A 13,096-nucleotide genomic window follows, 5' to 3' on the forward strand; every position below is an offset into this window, starting at 1 on the left:
GACCTCTATTCGCTTGTACCACCAGTTACGGGCCGCCCTGCATAAATATGATATTTATACCCCTTTTTATAACAATTACTTGAAGAAACTTGATTCGTCCTCCCCTGTCTATATATTTCGTTGAGTTACCAAGGCGAATACCTAGTATCAGAGGCTTATAGCAAGAAACGATGCTTTCGGCTACCGGAATCCCTTTCAGCCTACGCTGTGGGATCGTTTCTCCACTGTCAATCCCCGACGGCAGCTTTAACCGCGATATTTACGGACAGGGGGTGCAACGCGAGCACGCAGAGAGGGATAGAACGCCAACGCAATCAACGAGGATCGATTGCATGGAAATAAGCGAGCTCTGCATTAGCCTAATGACCGCGAGTGCGGGTGATCCGATGATCTACGTTCGCTACCCTCGCGGGGAGACGTCGCATGGATCATCGTCGCGCGATTCCCGCCGCGGATCGTCGCAATTACGTCGACTATTAGTCACTCCGTTTTTCGCCAATTGATATCAACCAGAAGAACCGAATCCGGATTTTGAAAAATATTAAAATTCTTAGTTACGTTGTCGGGAATGATTTACATAAAGTTATGGACTCTGACTATTTTCCGAGAAATTGTCTACTTCGTTGCGATTACGAGTACCTAAGTGTGATAAATACCTGCGACGAGAAACTTCTTTCAGAATTAACCGTGGATTCGTCTATGCGTTAGGTATTGGAGACTTACCTGAAACAAAAAGGAAAAATCGAGTTAGTGATAAAGAGTGATTTTAGCTTTGGGTATTTTGTGTTACACGGTGTTGTTTTTTAGAAAATCGGTTTTGAATCGGACACGACCAGGCAGAAGACGGTTAGCCGTACGCGATATGGTCATTTGTATACCATGCTAAATGTATCCATCCGTTTCATCCGCTCTATCAACTAACCAGAGTAATGGCGCAGCTCGATAAAGAACGCTGACCAAGGATACAGCCGATAAAGCGAGCGGGAGATTTAAACGTGGCAATTAAGCAACCATCTGAGGCCGAACTCGCGTTTCCACGATACACTTGTTCCGATTGGAGATCCCTCGGAACTCCCTCGCATAATTGGACGAATGCATTTCGCGCCATGGAAACGCATCTTTCGTTTAAATGCGCGGGATATATATAAAACTAATGAAATTTAATCCTTTGTTAATCGGACTTCTTTTTTGAAACAATTTATCAATATGAACTCCAAATTGTATAAAATGGCGTATATCAAGGTTTCGACCTCTGTTTCGTGGAGCCAGATGCTCCCCTGCCACCGTTACCTCCGTATTTTTTGCAACCGTATAACTTCCGAACGTTTGTTTCAGAAAATTCTATTATTTTCGTTTGCGCGGACGTGCGCCTCCGGAAACGAACCATCGACCTCGACAAATTCACCGGGAAAACCGACACCGGCGTTGATATGACGCGAAAAAAAAGAAATCCGACGAAACCAACGATGCTGGGCAAAATGGAGCCTGTATACCATCCACAGTGCATCAACGCGCATCAAACAATTATGAATACGCATGTTACATATTTCTGTCTTGCGTTGAATTGCAATCTCTCTATCACTAAAAATTCTAAGAATCGTAAGGTAAACACGATCATTTTTAAAACGCTAATCGATTCTACTGAAATTCGCTAACCAACACAAGACAAACTTATGCCGAAAATTCTTTAAAATTTTAACCCTATGCACTCGAGAGATGACTCTCAGTCACCACTAGGTTTTCTTTAGGATTAATTTCTTTGGAACTCGAAGTGTCAATAAAATCCCAAATTAAGGATCTCATTTTCGAAGTTAATCTAAGCTTACCATTCGTGACAATAAGATGCTAAGAAAGCATCTCGAATTGCTGATAGATACCAGAAAAAAGGCCTCGAGTGCAAAGGGTTAAACCCACTAGTATTTAAACTTCTTTTCTCGTCAAGTTTCTGTTGCTCCAAAGACCACGATTCCATTCCCTCCATCGTTTACGCATCGACCAACGATTATCACCGACTAACAATCAACGCGACAGTTTCGATAACGCATGTAACACAGAATAAATATCACAAAGCTGATTGTATGCGAGTGCCAGAGAGGACAACGGGTCCAAATGGGTTCGACGAGCTCGAGGAAAGAATTAATGGCGCAATTTTGCTCAGGTCTCCCCGTAGGTGGTCGGCCAATAACGGAACGAGATTTTTGGCTGCGATTTATCGCACGTAGACCGCCCCCCTCGCCCCTCCGGTGGCTCGTCCTCGTTGGTCGGCCTTTTAAATCACGCGGACGCGTAGTACGCACCACTCCAGATTCGCGATTAACAGCGTCATTCATTGGCGGCCGCCTGGCCTTCTTCGTTCATTCATTCGCGGTCGATGACGTAAGAAACATTGCAGGCAGTTTCGTTCCAGATGAAAAGCTGGCGGTGGCGAGGGTGACGTCCCCTTGGAATCTTGATGAAACTACATGGTTTTCCAAAAAGGATTGCAAGATTTTGTTTATTTTTTTGGTAGGGAATAATATCAGAAAAAAGTCACATTTACTAGTGATATATCCGGAGCTTTTGGAGACACGATGTACTGAAACTTGTTCGTATTGAATTCACAATTCAGTCGCAAGTACAAGCATCTTTAATATATTTTGAATAATGATGGTGGCAGTCAATCCTAGCTGCATAACGTGGACTTTATTAGTTTCTATATAAAAAAAACAATGAAGAATTTAAATGCCTATAAAAATTTTATACCCCAGGTTCGATTTCTCTGGTCACGTACAAGGTACCACCAAACCGTGTACCTATAATTTGCAACGCCGAGTCGCTATTAGTCAGCGATGTGCGAATCGAGTGAATTTACCAGGGATTCGAGGCATCCGGCGCTGGCTGACGAAGCCCCGCCGATAAAAAGCGACTTTTAACGTATCTTTCTGGGTTATCGTCGTTCCCTGTTGCAGCAAAGAGCTTGGCCGACTGCTCGCCTCCGAAGTGGCGAGAAGGATTTAATGGCCGCTCGAAAGCATGCGACTAGAAAGCGGCTCTACCTCGGTCCGATCCCCGACGAATAAATCGAGCATTGTTCGCGAGCGTTGCCTGTCCCCTCGTTTTGCTTCTTTCTAGCCGTCGTCGTGGTAGCTCGCGTATCGAGAAAGCGCGTCGCGACACACCCACGCGTGCGAGCGAATTTCCTCGAACGGCGTCGAATTCGAAACGATGCCGAAACACGTCGATTCAGAGCGAACGTCGTTTTGAAAACATCCTTGTATCCCCGATAATTTGCAAACGTATCATCAGGATTTATCGTCGTTATATCCATGGCTTGTTCTGTCGTAAACAGGTGATGGATTACTTCGAGTATACTCGCGCGAGTAGACGCGATATCTTCGTTCGTTATTTGGAATAAAATTCACCCACCTCGACGCGTACGTTTTCGAACGAGCGAACGAACGAAGAGACGCGCAGGGGAACCGAAGAGCTCCGCGACCAGATAAGTACAAGGAATGCAAGGCCGTATCTTCTCCTCTTTACGATTTCGTCGAGATTTTCCTTTCGCGAAAACGGTCCCGTATCGAGCCGTCGATCGACCGGTTGCGATTCTCCACCCCCGCAAAGCGAGGCTCCGAACGACGAGACAGTCAAATTACACCGAAATAAAGTCTTCTTTAGGAATTAATTCCGAGGATGCGAGCGCGAGGCATCATTCCTCTTGCGCAATATTTATATGTGTCTTAACGAGTAAGAGAAAGTTTTTTTTCTGGTTAAATATATATGCGTTAAAAACGAAGGTGTTGAAATGTCCTTCTTTATCGAAACTCCGAACAATTTTATAAGAACCGTGTACATCCCGTGATCAAATTAAAACAGATGTTATTAAAAACATATAACCTTGCGTTTACTATTTCATATTTATTCGAAACATTACCAGGTGCCGCGTTCAAGTACGAGTGCCCAATAAGAGAACGAGAAAAAGGTGAAAAATTGAGAGGAGGAATAAAAACTGAATGGAACACATGACAACCCTGAGAGCAAGAATAAAACGTATTATTTCTTTTTACCTGTTGCTACGTACCGTACCCGTATCCCGCTGAACGTAAGAGGCTCGTCCCGTTTAAAATAAATAATAATAAATGAAGATAATACAATTATGGCCGGGCTATTCCAGCTGGAAGGCGCGAGAAAACTGGGCAGCGTTTTCTCAGCGTGCATCCAAGGACGTAAAAATCGCGCTCTCCTCGACGAATAAAATCGTGGCTTTCGTCGAGAGGAGGATGCGCGCGTCGCGTCCGCTCCATCGTTCCAGCCGCTTTACGAGCCGAGGACCGTGTCGACGTTGGGGCTCGCTTCGCCAACGATTTCGTCGATCCTACGTGGACGAGCAATTTCTTCCAGCGTCTCGAAATACAGAGAAATCCGCTCCGAGGTGCTCGCCTCTCCGAGATGAACGCTCGATTCAGCTTGACGGATCGCTCGCGTCAGTCCGTGCAATTCGAGCCAGTGGCGCGCAATCTTTTTCCTCGCGAAAAAAAAAATCAAATAACCGTGGGTCAAGTGGCCGAAGAATTCAGATTTTTTAGAATTAATTCGGTGTATTGTCGATTTGGAGATTAAAGACAGCGTGGTGTATGCTTGAGGAAATTTTTGAGAAAAGGGGGTGAAGGAGTGAATTTTTGGTACGAGAGTTCCCTGTCTAAGAGGCGCGTGGTTATCTTCTGGGTGACTTTCAAGAGAGGAAGGTAATGATAAGCTTGGAGGGGATGCAAAGGCCACTGGAGTTTCGGGACTCGTCAACGCCTAAGAACAATAGCTTCGTATTCTTCATATGTTTCATTTTTATTCTTTATATTCTTCGTAAAAATAGAATAGCAATGACACTATTAATATTTTCACAGATATAGTGTTGTCTGGAACTACTAGTGAAGTTGAACTCAGCATAACTAATGACACGAAAAATACAAGGCTAAAAAGACGAGATAAAAAGTCTAAATAAAATCCCACTCCTCGACGGAGATATCACTTTACCGCGATCGACACGCAATAACATTGATCGTGTGTGGGTGCCTTAAGGGTACTCGTGGTACTTTCAAGTGTTAGCCTACGGCGAGACCACCAGGCTGAGTAGACGGGGTGAACACGGGTTATTATTCACGGGGAACTTATTAATAACGGCGAGTGAGTCGAATTCGACGGTGCTATTAATTTCTCGTAACGGAAAAATGGACAACGCGGAGTTGTCGGCCGCGAAAATTGACTGGCACCGCGTTAATCCTGTCCGTATCCGGCGTGCGCGCCTTCTCGATCGTCGAATCTATCGCGGGGATCGACAGGGGGATCGAGAAGGGCCCGAGCACGAGAAATCGCCGCTCGTAAATCACCGAGTCACCCTGTACGTGCGTGCGTGCGTGCGCTCCGCGCGCAAACATTCGTGCGGGTTTCTTCTCCCCCGACTCGTGCGCAGCGCGCACACGCGTGCAGCCGCGGAAAAAGCGAGGGTACAGTGGCGTACGATCCGAAAAACTACGCCGTCGAAATTATGGCAACGAGCAAGGTTGCTTACAACTGGCAATTGTATCGACAGATGCAAAGAGGTTCCGCGATACTGTTCTATAAATACTCTCGCTATACTTTACAACGATTCGCAAGATTTGTTAAGGAAGATAGAAGAGTTTGTTGTGCAACTTTTCCACGTGGAATTTAAATGTCTCTGAGATTCATTTCAAGAATTTTTCGAAATTTTCACAAATAAGGAATGTATATTGGAATAACTAGAGGATTGCAAATTACTGTATTAATACAGGGGTAGTGTCCTATGTTTATACTTTCTTAATTTTTGTGAATTAACGCTGGGATTATCGAAGTGAATGCGGAGACTCAAAGAAATGCTTGCACTAGGCTGTACTATTATTTGGAATTGAAAATATGTCGAGGAAAGTTCCTTGAACAGGACCACCGTTTCTCTATGTTCTACACTGTAATACGCCGCAATACAAAGTAATATTCAATGGAGATATTGAATGTCTAAAGCGATCAAATGCAAGAAACCTTTCCGTAAAGGGTGCATGCGTGACAGAGATTACACCTGAGGAAGGTCTGAATCACCTAGACGAGTGCAACGGAGGAATGGGTTCAACGTCGACGCCTATGCACAAGGACGAGAGTCGAAGGGGAAGAAGAGGGTCGAGCAGGCAACGGCCAGCAGTTATCCTGTAGGAAACGAATAAATTAGAGGCGGCTTATCAACGAATCCTTGATAGGCGTGCGCGGGCGCTAGGTCGACCTGGTCGAAGGGATGGACGTGTTCGGTGCGAGAAAAGGGGACAGCGGCGGGACGTGTTAATCGAACGACTGTGGATTTATGGCCACCAGGAGCTCGCGAGAAAGGTGGAAAGGAGGGACTACCCACGCTGTCTTTATACTCTGTACGCGCGATCCTCTCCTAGCGTGCGCCAAAGATGGGCAAACTTCTTATCTAGATACGAATTTCGAGTAACACAATAATATACGATAAAGGGGGACAAACGTCTTTTTACATGAGAACGATAACGTGGAGATCTTGTTAATTGTATATTATACCTGAAATATCTCCGTTTGGGGCAACTATACGAGGTCCTCTTTGAGGAACACCTACTAATTACACGTAGAAATATTTTGTACGCTATTCTTAAATTGTCTAGAATTTTTTTTATAATATTCGCGACCTAAAATATTGATGACTCAACCTTTTAAGCTACGATTTAAGCTCCAACAGCTTGGGACCAAAATGTTTACATTTGGCCCGAACAGTACATCGTGGGCCAGGCACGTGATAATCAGTTTTTAACCGACTTCGAAAAGGAGGAGGTTACTCAATTCGACATGTATATTTTTTTTTCACCCGAATATTTGACCACGAGTCTCACACGTGGTTGTAGCTTAAGGGGTTAGTACAGAGTTGTTGCTCTCATAACAGAACTATCACCATTCCTCTCCCAAGTGTACCAAAAAATATGTAAACGTCCTCTTTTCTACGACCCGATTGATTTTCTATTTAGATTTAATTTCCTGTCGCGTTCAAAGGGCGAAAGCTCGCCAGCATTTTCGATACTCGAGAATTTTCAAATATGCCAGGGTTGGAAAAGCATCTCGACTCGCTTCGCTACTCCAAGAGGGGACAATTTCCGTTTTCCACGTCGAAATAGACTGTTTATATGGAAAGGACGTATCTGGGTTGGGGCTACTTGACCCCTTCTGCCGCGACGCGGAGTCAGCTGCAGCATAGAATAAACGATGGGGTGAAAATAGAAAGCGCACCGAGTATGTGAAAAAGACGCGTACTTTATTTCTTTTTCAGCGAAACGATTCTCGTCGATGGAGCGACGGGTTCCGAAGTCTGTATACGAACCAGATAGTAGACAGTCCTTTGCCAAGATTACATTATAGGGACGATATCGGTTTTGTTCTCGGAGCTCGTGAAGCATTTCTAAAGCCTCGACTGAAAATGTTACAGCAACTACATACTTAAATCTCACTACTCATTTTTATTTGCACGCAGTAACGTTTGATTTCTTTCCATTAAACACGTGTCACACAACTGCCAAATATTAATAATAAATTATCGTTATCGCTCCGTTCTAGTTTACAATTTCGTGGGTAATCGCGTCTTCCCATCTAATTAATTTCTGTCAATTCAGGAGCTACGGTTTGCAGACAATTCCGCAGTGCTGGTAATTAAGCAATTAAACGCACAATCGCGACTGGTCGAGGTGTAACCGACGCGACGACGATCGATACCGTGAACGATATACACGCCCTGTCGACTCGCGTAGATTGTAGCCTGTAATTAACTTTCGTGGTCAAACGACCGTTTTCCGCGAAAAACGACGGACACGTGCGAAAGTACATAGCGACACGCGTCGTCCGAGAAAACTCGGGAAAGCGATCGTTAAACGCGACACAGAAACTTCGACGTCGCGTCGGTCGACCATGACCGAATATCGGACGCCTTTTTCCGTCTAGGTGACTTTCTTCGACTCCTGTCCGTAAAGTTTTTCGTTAATTATTAATACTAGCTCTTGCTAGGGTACGTAATATAAAAGGTTTTCTAAAAGTGGCTTTAGAATCTTGCGTTTTAATAAACAGATAATATAAATTATAAATAAAAACGGAGAACTCTTTTGGAAAACCCTTTATTCACTATGAAATTTTTTTGAGCAATCTTCCATCTGCATACATTCCGTACACATGCCCTTATCGTTTCCTTACATTATTTCACACGTCTCGTACAAGTCACTTCTACATTTTGCATATCTTTCTCGTAACACATGCACGAATGCATATTTTGCGTGCATAAAAGCACATGCGCTTTGCGCCCCCCCCCCCCCCGCATGAACACTCGACATTACTAATCTTCCACGTATCCTGAAAAATTATCATGCGACAAAGTCGTACGTTCCCACCATACTACAAGCACAATCCATCCATTCAATTTCCTTAACACAATACGAAACATTAGCTTATTCGTAACACATTCAACATATCTAACATCGTCTTAACCTTAACAAGCTGCGCTACTCTAACACGTTCACCTCTAATCTCACCCCTCTTCCGCGTAATTATATCCACGATGATAATGAAATCAAACACGGCAGGAATAGGAGCGTCGGTGTTTTCAATACAATGAAGAGTAATTACATAGTCTAAGAGTTCAGAGTTTAAAATTCCTCGGAAAGTGGGCCGTTCCGCGCGTAATCGTGCTCGCATAATTATCGCGCGAACGTTACGGTTACTGACCTACCTGCAACGCTTCCGTTAGGGACATAATTAACGACCGGCCGTCAGTTACCCGGCTCGACGATGCTCGAACGATCCGAAAAATCGCCACGAAGATTTAGGAAGGACGGGGTGGCAATTTATTACAAATTGAATCGTTCGAGTGCGCGCAGCAGTCGCAGAAACCGAGGGAAGCACAACGAGACCCCGTGCTAATTATCGTTTGTGGATAACATCGCGGAACACACGCACCGGAAGTGATGCAACACTTGGAAAATAAATGACCAACGTGCGCATTCCCTGACGTAACTCGATGCGACAATTAAACGAGACTCGTTGATTCTGTCGTAGCTTACAATTCTTTTGGAGCGAAATGTGGTGGAAATGCGGAGCAATTTTTCTTTGGAGGAAAGCAGAATGTAGAACAAGGAATTTTTGGGTTGGTGTTTTTTTCCATATTCTACTTTCGATTTAGGTGTCTTGACGCGAGTACAGAAATATTCAGTAATTCAAAGCTGGAAGACAAAGCTAAACGACCGGCATATTCGAAATTTCGACGCTTCTCGAATGTCCAGTTTTCAGCACTTTCAGCTTGGTACTTTCCGCGCGAGCAGGGCGTGTCGTTAGAAAGTCCTTTTTCACGCGAGAAAAGAGAGAAAAATTCCTGGCCGGGTTCCATCCGTGAAAAATGGTAACGCAACGATGATCGCACACACGTGTCCACGGCGCTTTCTATAGCAAAACGACCGTGGACCGTGTTTCTCGTGCCACGACGAGATTAATTCGAGTTTTCACGTTTCTCGGCTGAGGATACACTCTTCCCAACTCCGAGCGATGGAAGGACGACGCAGGAACCGACTCTATGGCACATCACACCGGGGTCGGAAGCGTCGTGGCGGCGGTGTAGTTTTCGCGGGGGCGGAATCGATCCGCTGCGAGCTAGACGCGTCGCGCGCGAGCTTCCGAACCGCGAGAACTAGGTGATCGTGTGACATAGCGACGTTTCCTGCGACGAAAGAACAAGAGCGAGCTTCCGTGGCGAGGGAACGTCGGGAATTACCTGCTTCGATGAGGTCTGAAAGTACTTGCAAATTAAATCCTAGTTTCTTCGATGGTACGAACAATTTTATTACTTTTTTATCTTCAGAAACGCTTCTGCCATTCTAGCCTCGAGTTGGCCTAATCGGACTCGAGGGGTTGCACATGTTTAACCCTTTGCACTCGACGACTCTTTTTCTGGTATCTACCAGCAACTCGAAATGCTTTCGTAGCATTTTATTGCCACGAAATTTAAGCTTAGATTGACTTCGAAGATGAGATCTTTAATTTGAAATTTGATAATAGAGTCTTTACCTCATACACAATCATTTTATTGACAGTTCGCGTTTCAAAAAAGTTACAACTAAACAAGCATTATTGCTGGTTATTTGGCTGTGTCGAATTTACAATTAGTGGTGACCGAGATCACCTCTTGAGTTATAGGATTACGTTAAGATGTGACTGAAAGTCACCTTACGAGCGTAAAGGGTTAACGTTGCAGCGCCTGAGATATCTATCGTTAACCTGTGCTAACGCTGAAACGTTCCTGATAATGCAAAACTGCATAAACTGTTCTCACCATCGAGAGCCACTTTAACTTTCAATCGCCTCGAGAATCGGAAAGAAATTCGATTGGCGAATTCTATTATCTAGGATTGCATCAGAAAAATATATAAGGTAGAGGAAAAATAGCAAAGAAAAGGCGAGGTGAGACTCAACAAACAGCGAGAGAATAGGAAGCGTCATGGAAAGAGTTTGAATTCGGAAAGTAACAGAGCGTAGCGAGATGAAAGCCAGAAAAAGAACGAATAAGAATCGCGGAAGCGACGTTTCCGCGGAGGAAGCGTCTCAAAGGAATTTGCGTTCAACAGGGACACATGGCGTCACGAAAATCGCGCGAGCGAGCCGAGAAAGAAATCTATAGAAAATTTCTATAGAGGTGTAAGCATGCGGAACAAAACTGCCATGACGTATTTTTCTGAGCGACGTACATATGGTCTGCTGCTCGAGCGGTTAAAATGTTTACAGCGAACGCGGAAAAGGAGTATCATACCCTTTCGGTACACACAGAGAACGACTGTAAACTACCGGACGCAGATTCTGACACAACTCTGCAACAATTCCACTTGCAATAGTTCCTCTTGACATACTAAATAAAAATTAACTGGTCCAATCACTCGGTCTCGATAGTCGCCAATTTCAAATATTAGTCCAATAACCTCGAGATAGTAGGAATCTCTAAACGAGGACAGAGAAAAGTAACTTAAAAGTTCCCCAAGCCGGACCAATGAACATTTCCGCGAAGTTTTGCGAAAATCGACGTTCGAAATTGACTTGGAAACGATCTCGACTGGAAGGAAACGCAGAAAATGCGCGCAACGACGCGAGCCGAACGAGTCGCTCGAATTTTATTTTCTCTGGCGCGAGATGAGCAGAAAAGTTCGCGCGGATGGATACACGATCGGGACGTCGGTAGCCTTATTGTCAACCTCGTATTATGGCTGGCATAAAATTGGCAAAATACCGGTGAAGGAGCAGCTCGCCTCGTCACGCTATCGAATTATACGCGGTGGCAGCGGCAATCAATGTATATTCACGGCTCATTGATTACACGGCGCAGCCGTACGAATGGGTAGACCGCAAGAAAGCAACCGCGCGTCTTTGAGCCCGAACAAACCAGAGAAACCCGAACACGAGTACGGAAATCCAGTTGCCATAACGACCAGTCTTGTACCGGAATCGAAAGCGTCTTTGCGCTAAAATGAGACTTACGTCGACAGTCGAGCATGTATTATATTTTGACAACGCTTTGTAGATGAGGAATTGGAAAATATTTAAGCCCCTTCGATTGTTTGGTTAGATAGTTCATAATTCTCATTTTTCTATACTGAATACACTGTACATATGAGGCCATGAGAGCCAGAGAAGCCTACCTACAAAATTATAGTACAGAGTTATAAAAAGAAATTAGGGGGCTATGATTTTCATTTAATTATTCCTATGCTAAGAAAAATTTCTTCTCGTTTTCGTTTCATATAATTTTTAGTTGGATTATATACACAAATCTGTGACACCAATGTAAATAGGATTAATAGGAAAATAGGAACAACGTACAAAGTTAATTTTCAGACGAATAATGTAAAAACGATGTAAAACTCAATGTATTCTGAAAGACGGTGCAATATGCGAGATACCCATGCACTATAATAAAAATATTAATAATAATTATTATTATTATTTCTATGCTGCCATCTGTTAATCTATCTCAATGTTTAAAAATATATTACTTAGGCAACTCTGGTTCTCAAGGCCTCATATGATAGAAATAAAGACATTTACTATCCTGTACCTATGAACCTAGGTATCGTATACCTAATGACGTTACTACTAACTCCTTGCATCTCTGAGAATTTTATGAAGTAAACCATCCCAATCAATTACCTCGCAACTCCTATTACGTTCCAATGGAACTCGAGGCTCTATAGTCAAGGCAACTATTACCTCAACTTAAAACTTTCCACGAAGAACGAATTAATCCGTCATTAAACTTTTTCTAACGTCATGTGATCCGCCTATGATAGCCAGGAAGTGGAAGTTATTACGAACGAAAGAAGAAGCCGCGGAGGAACGATAAACATTGCGAGCAGAAAAGTGTGACCTGTCTCGATGCGTGACGGAATAATCGCGCGTGGCTTCTGCGGAGGGATTCCAATGCCAGCGTTACCCAGAACGAATAAATATGCCCGACACGGTTTTTCGAGCATCGAGAACGCCAATTCGCATTAATAATCTAACCGACGAGGCTACTGCCATTTGCACGTCACGCGCGATTCTTTCGATGGGCGTTCGTGCTCGCGTAATTTCCACGTGATCGACGCTGGACACGGGAAACGCATCGATCCCTCGCACACGTGACCAGTACCGTTGGCCGCAGGCCTGCTCGTTGATCGAATAAATTTTCATTCGATGCAGAAATTTCCAGGAAAGCTTTCTTTCGAAACATTTGTTTCGTGGCAATTCTGTATCGAATAATATTCGTATCGATTTCGAATCTGCTTTAAGTAATATTTCACCTACAGATATTCGAGTAAATTAATATTTGGAGAACGAACGAAGCCTGAAGTTCGATTCACGCGCGAATAACGAATGGTTTAGCGAACATATGCGCGATTCGATTAACGCGGAAAGCCCCAGAACGAATTAATCGCGTAAGCCGAGGACTTACTGTAGCAGGGAAACTCGTTTGACGACTAGTTTCCGGATCGCGATCGGCGATTCGCTCTCGACGAGTTTTTCAACGAATCGCGACCTGGCAAAAGTG

At 44.1% G+C, this 13,096-nt stretch overlaps 1 protein-coding gene across 8 annotated transcripts in view; it reads right to left on the reverse strand.

Annotated features, from left to right (window-relative positions):
- The window catches only part of LOC128887747 (SH3 and multiple ankyrin repeat domains protein 2), a 201,430-nt gene that overhangs the window by 142,810 nt on the left and 45,524 nt on the right, over positions 1–13,096 (reverse strand). The window contains exon 3 of one of the 8 annotated variants that reach the window (XM_054143969.1): positions 657–723. The exons of the other annotated variants lie outside the window; for them this stretch is intronic. The gene's annotated coding sequence lies outside the window, so the exon portion shown is untranslated. The remainder of the gene's footprint in view (positions 1–656; positions 724–13,096) is intronic. 8 annotated transcript variants of the gene reach the window in all.

This window comes from Hylaeus anthracinus, unplaced genomic scaffold (genome assembly GCF_026225885.1).
Source record: "Hylaeus anthracinus isolate JK02 unplaced genomic scaffold, UHH_iyHylAnth1.0_haploid 11989, whole genome shotgun sequence".
NCBI lineage: Eukaryota > Metazoa > Arthropoda > Insecta > Hymenoptera > Colletidae > Hylaeus > Hylaeus anthracinus.